Genomic DNA, 8,931 nt, shown 5'->3' with positions numbered 1-8,931 from the left:
ATGTAGAGAATGTGTGATTCGGGCTGGTTTTTCATTATTTTAGTGGGTTTTACATCCCATTTTGGCTGGAACCTGTCAGATCTGGCAACCTCGACCTCAGTGTTGGATTTCTTAGTGACTTGTCCTTTTGGTCCTAAATCTTCTCTGAAAATAGTATTAAAAAGTCTTAAATTTAACTCTGTAAAACCAATAAACCTGATTCTGAACTATAACCTGATAGGCGAGTTGGCGTTTCCTATTTCCGAGGCGCGGTGAACGCAGCATTAGCCTCGATTAGCAGGATGGTTTCTGAGCTCAAACCGCCACAAAACCTCGTTTTTGGACGAAATAACACAACAATGTTGAGCTGCAGATAGTCAACAGCTTCCTCCGTGAAGGTAAAAGAGCCAAACGAACCAAAAGGTACCGTAACCGAGCCGGTTAGCTCCCGGGTAGCTCCCGCAGGTGCTGCAACATTAAAACATTAATGGTTGTTTTTTAACCCAAACCTGAACAGTTTGGTCTGTTTCCTTCCCTGGAAGGTCATTTAAGAGTGTTTTCTGAGGGTGTCAGTGCTGTTTGATGGACGATCCTGCTGTCGTGGGAGAGTTTTCCTGACAACATGTGTTTCATAGTTTTGAGATTCAAGGGACCTTTAATCAAAACAACATGACACTTAAACAAGTTGTTACAAAATGATTGATTTCTGGGATCAACAGAATCCAGGTCGTAAATTATTGACTGTATAAGAAGAACTGGACAACCTCCCCCTGACGTCATAATGTTCAAACATGGAGAAACAATATTGTAATCACGTAATACCATGTAGTACAAACTTTAAAAATATATTGTTTATACGATAAATATTTATGTTATATCGTGATAATTATTCATTAGTAAAGTTGTTTTCGTCAACGAAAATTATGACTAAATATCGTCGTCAACGAACCTTTATCACCTGAGGAAAACGAGACGAAAAGAGAATGCTGGTCATGTGACAATAACGATAATTAAATATATAATGCAATATCGTAGAGGAATAAAAACCAGACTAAAATGTAGATTACAAAATAAAAACTCTGCTAAAATGTGTCATCTTCGTTGACCAAAACGTACGGAGCCCCTCTGGAGACATTTGAAAAAAAAAAAAATAATGCGTGGCCACGCATTATGTATCTCGTGCCCACGCATTATTTTATTTTTTTCAAATGTTACCAGAGGGGCTCCGTAAAAACGAGACGAAATGTTCTAACAAAGATCCTTAATCTCCATGTTTGAAGTAGTTTCCTCTGGTTTAGTCGCTGCTGCTGAGTGAGGACGGAGAAATGCAGAAAAATATACTGTCTTGGGGTTACATTTGCATAAATGTTAAAAACCAAATTCTCATAAATGGGGAAAAAATAAAAGCGATTTCTTTCGTCCTCTGTTTCCTCCCTGGATCTGTTTGGTAATTCTGACCCACACAATGTTTCTGAAAGCAGTTCTATCAGCATTCTGGGAGCTGATTGGTCCTTACAGCATCATTAGCTGCAATACTTGCTGTTGAATCTCAATATAATACTAGTATTAATATGTTGCATAACTACACAGTCATATAATTCATGCAACAGCTGAAAAAACAGTTTTATTAACAGTAACCCAAATCAATATCGGATCGAATCGAATCGGATCGTGATAATCGATTCCAAATCTTAATAATCGGAATCGAATCGATTTCTTGATATTTGAATCGATCCCCAGCCCTAATAATAAGATAACCTTGTTTGAATTGTAAAATAGGTTTGGCTAAATACAATCTTTGACTAAAACTAGACTAAAATGGTCCTGGACAATTCTGACTAAAATCAGACTAAAATACTCAGACTTTTAGTCGACTGAAACTTGACACGACTAAAAGGAGAATGAACGTGACTAAAACTAATAAAAACTAAGATGTTAGTTCGACCCAAACTCATTAGCATATAGTCAATAAAAACACTGTGCTTCTAATGATGCGTTGATCTGCTGCCTGATATAATGTGACGTGATGAGGTTTGGTTCCCGTCTGCAGGTCTCGTGGGGCCATGGACCCGACCTGCTGTGACTCCGTGGCTCCGGCCGGCCTCACCGTCCAGGTGTGTTTTCCCGGGGCCCGGGCCGCGGTTCTGGACAACCTGAACCGGCAGCGGGAGGAGGGTCGGCTGTGCGACCTGTCCATCCAGGTCCAGGGCCGGGTGTTCCGGGCCCACCGCTGCGTCCTCGCCGCCTCCTCGCCGTACTTCCACGACCAGGTGAGCCGCGTCAACACGCACCTGACGGGTCGTCCCGGGTCACCTGGACCCGACATCCGTCCTCCGTCAGCAGCGTGGAGGTTTAGTGGTCACATGACTCACCAAAAACATTGTTGTTTCTGTCAACAGATAACTTACCAAGGAAGAGTATTAGGGCCAGGCAGGAGAAAAATAAGAATAATATTTTAGAGGAGAGAATTTTTTCATTATGCACTTCGAGAAAAAAGTAGAAATGTCGAGAAAAAAGGCATTGTACTTCAACATTAATCTCGACATTTCGACTTTTTTCTCGACGTTTCGACTTTTTTCTTGACATTTCGACTTTTTTCTCGAAATTGTACTTCAACATTAATCTCGACATTTCGACTTTTTTCTAAAATTGTACTTCAAAAAATCTCTGCTTGAGAAAGGTCCTGTGGACCGAAACGTTGCTTATTTGTTTACCCTATTAAAGTTTTTTGCATTTGACTTTACAGTGTGCGGGAGACCCCTTTTTTTCCTTGATTCACTCCTACCTACTCCAACGCACCTGTTTCACCAAGTCTTTTTTTAGGTGTGCACAGTGCTTTAAGTGGGAAAAAATAAGTGCCGGTACTCTCCCCCTCCAGTCATACAAATATGGGACTATGTAAATTTGTGTGTATATATATATATATATATATATATATATATATATATATATATATATATATATATATATATATATATATATATAATAGTAGATTCAATTTCCCGCATTCTGGTGCATTTTACACCCAAAATAATCTCCCTCTCTCTTTGTTTTTCCTTGGAGCTGGCATGGTCAGCAATTACTGACTACTATTATGTGTTGGTTTAATTCATAGAGGACTGACACTGACAACTTTTTTGGCACTTTTTAGGCAATTTATTAAATGAGGATTAATGTCATGCAACAAAAAATCTCTTGAAAAAAAAGTAATGAGGAAATACAAACTATTTAGTGACCTGCAGAACATACAACTATATGTGAGATGTGAGGTGTAACAAGAAGCAGGCCAGTGTTCAACACCTGTGAAGGCACCCAGTACGTCACAGTGGGAATTTTACACAACACCCTCTGATTTAAAAAGAAAAAACTAGTTTTCTAGGGAGAAAATAAAATCCCAGAATGCTTTTAGTCGTCATACAGCGAGAAATATATATTTTACTTTCATAATATTCACTCAGTGAATGTACATAATCACTTTTTTGCACGTTTTTTGCAACCTCGCCAGAATAAAGGCTGATTTCTGTCTGCCTGCCGGCTCCGGAGCTGATTTATGGTTCTGCGTTACACCAACGCAGAGCCTACGGCGTAGGCTACGCGGCGACGCGCAACGTACGCCGTACCCTACGCCGTAGGGTCTGCGTCGATATATATATAAGCTGGCTGTGTTTGAACATGGAACAACGCAATTTTGCTGTTTGGCCACTCAAGGTAAAACTTGGTAACTTACTTAATTTCTTATGTCCATCTCGGCATCTCCACATCGGCTTGCCTCAGACTGACTGAATGTTTTGAATGCTGCTGCTGCTGCCGTGTTAAAAAACAGAAGTAAAACGCGGAGTGGATTTCTGTAGATATGGGTAATCTCCTACTCATAAAGTGGAACGGATTTGATTGTGAAGCAATGAAAACACGCTGGACTAGCAAATGTGGGGGGGTCCGAACGACTTTTTTTCAAGGGTGGGGGGGACGCGTCCCCCCCAAAATATATGGTGGCGACGTGCATGGACTTTGGGGAGATCGGGGGGAGTTACTGACTGATGGGGAATCTGGGAAGAACAGTACCGGTACGTGCCGCACACAGTAAATAATTTCCGGTACGCTGATGGGTAAAATTTAGAAGTGCCGGTACTGCGTACCGCTCCGTACCGGCCCACTTAAAGCACTGGGTGTGCATCAGCCTCCAGACCTTTACTAAAATTGTACTTCAACATTAATCTCGACATTTCGACTTTTTTCTCGACATTTCGACTTTTTTCTCAAAATTGTACTTCAACATTAATCTCGACATTTTGACTTTTTTCTCAAAATTGTACTTCAACATTACATAACATAGTTATTCGTGTTTCCTTCAGGTCCTGCTGAAGAACGTGACGACCGTCTCCCTGCCCTCCGTCATGGACCCGGTGGCCTTCGACAGCGTCCTGAGCTCCGCCTACACGGGCCAGCTGAGCATCGTGCACGACGACATCGTCAACTACGTGACGGTGGCCAGCTTCCTGCAGATGTGGCACATCGTGGACAAATGCACGGAGATCCTGAAGCGGCCGCGGTCGTCCGGAGACGCGGCGGCGACCGAGGCGGCGGCGGCCCCCGGGTCGGGCTCCCGCCAGCAGTCCCCCAGCAGCACGGACTGCCTGTACGGGGAGCGGGAGGGCCGGCGCCGCGAGCGCAGGCCCGACGCGCTGCCCCCACTGGCCACCTGGCGGCGCCCGCAGCACCCCCCCCCGCTGGGCGCGGCCGCGGCCCCAGCCGGGCCAGCACCCCCCGGACTCCCAGCTGGACTACCTGGACGGGGACTACGGCGGCGCCGAGGACGCGCTGGTCTCCAGCGGCGCCAGGGGCGGCCCGGCCGCTCAGGAGGGGCCGGGCCGGCACCACGGAGGGGGGGTGCCCGCTGGGGACAAGCAGAAGGTCCGGTTCCAGCCGCGGGGGGGAGACCGAGGCCTCGACAAGACGAGGGAGACGGATGAGACGCAGGACAGGAGGAGGAGCGAGAGACGGGAGATCGAGGCCGATGAGGGAGTTGGAGATCAGGCGGAGAGGAAGGAAACCTTCGTACCGACCGGTTCCTGCGGTGAGACCCGTCACACGAACACACCGCGGTCCAGAGTAAAGCTGCTGTCGTCAACGGAAATTATGACTAAATATCGTCGTCAACGAACCTTTATCACCTGAAGAAAACGAGACACAATGCAGGAGAAAAAATATTTGAGAGGAGGAAGATTAAAAGTCAAAATTTTCCCTTTTTTCTCGTAATTGTACTTCAACATTAATCTTGACATGTCAACTTTTTTTCTCAACATTTCGACTTTTTTCTTGACATTTTGACTTTTTTCTCGAAATTGTACTTCAACATTAATCTCGACATTTCGACTTTTTTTAAAATGTTCCAAACAGAATCCAGTGGAAGTCGAAATTTTGTGAAATAAAGTTGAAATTTCGTGAATAAAGTCGCAATTTCGAGAATAAAGTAGAAATTTCAACTTTATTCACGAAATTTTGACTTTTTTTTTTTCTCGAAATTGTATTTCAACATTATTCTCTTAACTACTAACTAACTAACTTAGATCCTTGGAGTGGAACGTTAAGGGTGCGTTTCTGAAGTTTTGCAACTGCATATGTGTAATATCTGTTTCAAATCAATATCGTAAAGCCAATTCTTGTATTCAGAACCTTGTTGTTCAACTTTATTCACGAAATTTCGACTTTTTTCTTGACATTTCGACTTTTTTCTCGAAGTGCATAATGAAAAAAAATCTTCCTCCTCTAAAATATTATTTTTATTTTCACCTGCCTGGCCCTAATACTCTTCCATATGTTTTAGCTCCGTTTTCACACGGAGGTCATTTACATCCATGTGGTTGCTAAGCAACATGTCCACCAGGGGGCGGTGACGAGTCCATGTTTGTGTCTCCAGAGTTTCGGCCGGTTCCAGGCGAGCCGGCGGCGGGCGGGGGGGGCGGCGCCCCGGAGAAGCCGAGCGGCGAGGAGACGAAGGAGAAGGTGCAGAGGGACGTGGGGGGCGACCCGTCCTCGGGCCTGCCCGGCCTCCAGGGCTGTGGCTCCGGGGTTCCCGGGCCCTCGGGGCCCCCCCCGGCCCGGCTCCAGTGGCAGGCGGGGCCCTGGTCCCAGCCGGAGCAGAGGCCGCCGGACGGCGAGGACGAGGACGACGAGGACGACGTGGACCTGGACTGCTTCACATCCGGCAGCTACAGCAGGGACACGTACGACGAGATCGAGGACGGCACCGGGCAGGTTTCCCAGCGGCCCCTGGGGTCCCCTGACCTCCTGGGGGGGTCGGACGGGAGCTGGCAGGGCTGCTCCCTGACCCCCAGCTCCAGCCGCCAGCCGTCAGCGCCGTTCCAGCCACCGCTGTCCCCCCCCACGCCGTCCTCGTCCTCGTCCTCGGTGTCGGCCGCCGGCGCCCCCTACGCCGGGAAGGTGCACTTCTGCCACTGCGGCAAGGCCTACACGCTGAAGAGCATGCGGGACCGGCACGTGAAGATGCAGCACCTGAACCTGCGGCCCTTCGGCTGCCCCGTCTGCACCAAGTCCTTCAAGATGAAGCACCACCTGACCAAGCACCTGAAGACGCACGGCGGCCTGCGGCCCTACGAGTGCGGCCTCTGCGGCAAGAAGGTGATCTGGAGGGACAGCTTCCTGCGGCACCAGGCGCGCTGCGAGGGCCTGGCGTCCAGCTCCTCGGCCGCTAGCGGCGGTGCCGGCGCCGCCGCGGCCTCGGCACCGGCCGACGTGGACGACGCCTACGGCTACGGCTTCGACGAGGGCGAGGCCTTCCTGCCCCCCCCGCCGGGGCAGGTGAAGGTGGAGGAGGTGGACTTCCACCGGGAGATGGAGGACGGCATGGGGGGGCTGCTGGGCGGCGTGTCAGGGATCGTGGAGCACCTGAGCGGCCCGGCGCAACACCTGGACGCCGTCGGCCATGTTTTTAAGGAGGAAGCCACGGAGAGCTTCAGCGGGAGCTAGCGGGAAGGTCTCCGGCGCTGCACGGTTCCCGGGAACTTTCAGAAGTCCGCGAGCGCCTCAGCCGGGCTGCTGCTTCACTTTGGTTCTTTCTATGTCTTCTCTTCGTGGATGTGATGACGAGGCGCGACCGCGACCTTTGCCCAGAGGTGCTACCGTGAATGTACCGGCCTGGAGGCGACTTTGCACTTTGCACATGAAATGTTTGTTGTTCACCTGCGTCTGGAATAAAACAGATGTGTTTTTGTGAAACGTTGTCCAGTCTTGATTAGGGCTGGGGGTCGATTCAAATGTCAAGAATTGATTCAATTCCGATTCTTAAGATTCAGAATTGATTATCAAGATTCGATTCGATTCTGATATTGATTTGGGTTAGTGTTATTAAAACAGTTTTTGAGCTATTGCATGAATTATATGACTGTGTAGTTATGTAACATCTTAATACTAGTATTATATTGAGATTCAACAGTAAGTATTGGCAGCTAATGATGCTGTAAGAACCAATAACCCCCCAAAATGCTGATAGAACTGCTTTCAGAAACATCGTGGGGCAGAATTACCAAACAGATCCAGGGAGGAAACAGAGACGTATGAAATCTGTTTTATTTTTTCCATTTTCCGTCTATTTCGGTTTTTAATTTTTGAGAATTTGGTTTTTAGGATTTTATGCAAATGTAACCCCAAGACAGTATATAAAGTAATGAAATATAGACAATTTATGCAATTATAACTGAAAAATGTATCACGGTATATATATATATATATATATATATATATTTAAAGGCAAAAACATGGCACCCGTTATTCTTGTGTCCAACAAAATATTCCTTTTTTTGGGCATAAACAAAAAAATACCAAAAGTTGTAATGATGAAAAAAATCGATCTTTAGACATATGAATCAATTTTTAGGAATTAATATGAGAATCGATTTAGAATCGGAAAATCGATATTTTTCAACACAGGCCTAGTCTTGAACCGTGTTACTGCCGGGGGGTGGTGGGGTCACCCTGTTTCTCCTGCGTCGGTCTGATCTAAACATCACTGTCACCCGCTTTTGTGCTGCTCGTTTGTGCTGCAGGGGGCGATGGCGAGTCGGCTGCTAACTAACATCAGCCGACGCGGCGTCTAGAGGAGGTCGTCTTATTTGCTTTAATTCTGACTCGAGAACCGACTAGTGACCCAAAGTTGAGATGTGAACGGAGAGTTCTCTTCACGTCGACCCGGGTGACGTTAGCGACGAATGTTCAGTACTTCTCGCCAGTTTTCTTCATCGTTTTCTCGTATTTAGTTTGATCGGCTCAACGTTTTTTCGTGACTTCTGGTGCAGCTGCTGCACTTAATCCGTATTCGTTAGCGTGTCTCTGCTGGTCAACAGGCCTTCAGGTGACTTCAACTAACTTGCTGAACTTGTTATCTATAGATATGTCCATTTAACTATAAATGTCCATTTAACTATAAATGTCCATTTATCTATAAAGATGTCAATTTATCTATAGATATGTGCATTTAACTATAAATGTCCATTTAAGTATAGATATGTCCATTTATCTATAGATGCCCTCGCTAGCCTTCGACCGGGGCGAAGGTAGCGTCTCCAGCTGCGTGTAATCTTTCCCAAAGTCGATGTGCCGCGAAAACGATGAGGAAGTGATTGACTTAGCTGGCTGTCAATCAAAAGTCTGTGTCACTAATTATACTTAATTGTTTTAATTAGAGACCAAGAGACGCAGCCATTGGCTCGTCTGTGTTCAAGGGGCGGGGCTTGCTGACAGCCTTGACTTCTGCAAACGAGTTTGTGTGTGTGTGTGTGTGTGTGTGTGTGTGTATGTGTGTGTGTGTGTATGTGTGTGTGAGTGAGGTAAACTAGGAAATACCAAACAGAGATGTTCTGAAATAAGAGGAAGGCTGGAGGCTTTTATTTTCAGTTAAGCTGCACATCAAAACCATCAAAGGAAACACAACAGTTT

The 8,931-nt window shown here is 46.5% G+C and overlaps 1 pseudogene; it reads left to right on the top strand.

The window, feature by feature from the left end:
* Positions 1 to 252: 252 nt before the first annotated feature.
* Positions 253 to 7,194, top strand: LOC133460624 (zinc finger and BTB domain-containing protein 22-like; annotated as a pseudogene).
* Positions 7,195 to 8,931: the final 1,737 nt, after the last annotated feature.

The sequence above is a fragment of the Cololabis saira genome, chromosome 15 (genome assembly GCF_033807715.1).
Source record: "Cololabis saira isolate AMF1-May2022 chromosome 15, fColSai1.1, whole genome shotgun sequence".
Classification (NCBI taxonomy): domain Eukaryota; kingdom Metazoa; phylum Chordata; class Actinopteri; order Beloniformes; family Belonidae; genus Cololabis; species Cololabis saira.
The sequence above is the reverse complement of the archived record's forward strand: the minus strand, read 5'-3'. Positions and strand labels throughout refer to the sequence as shown.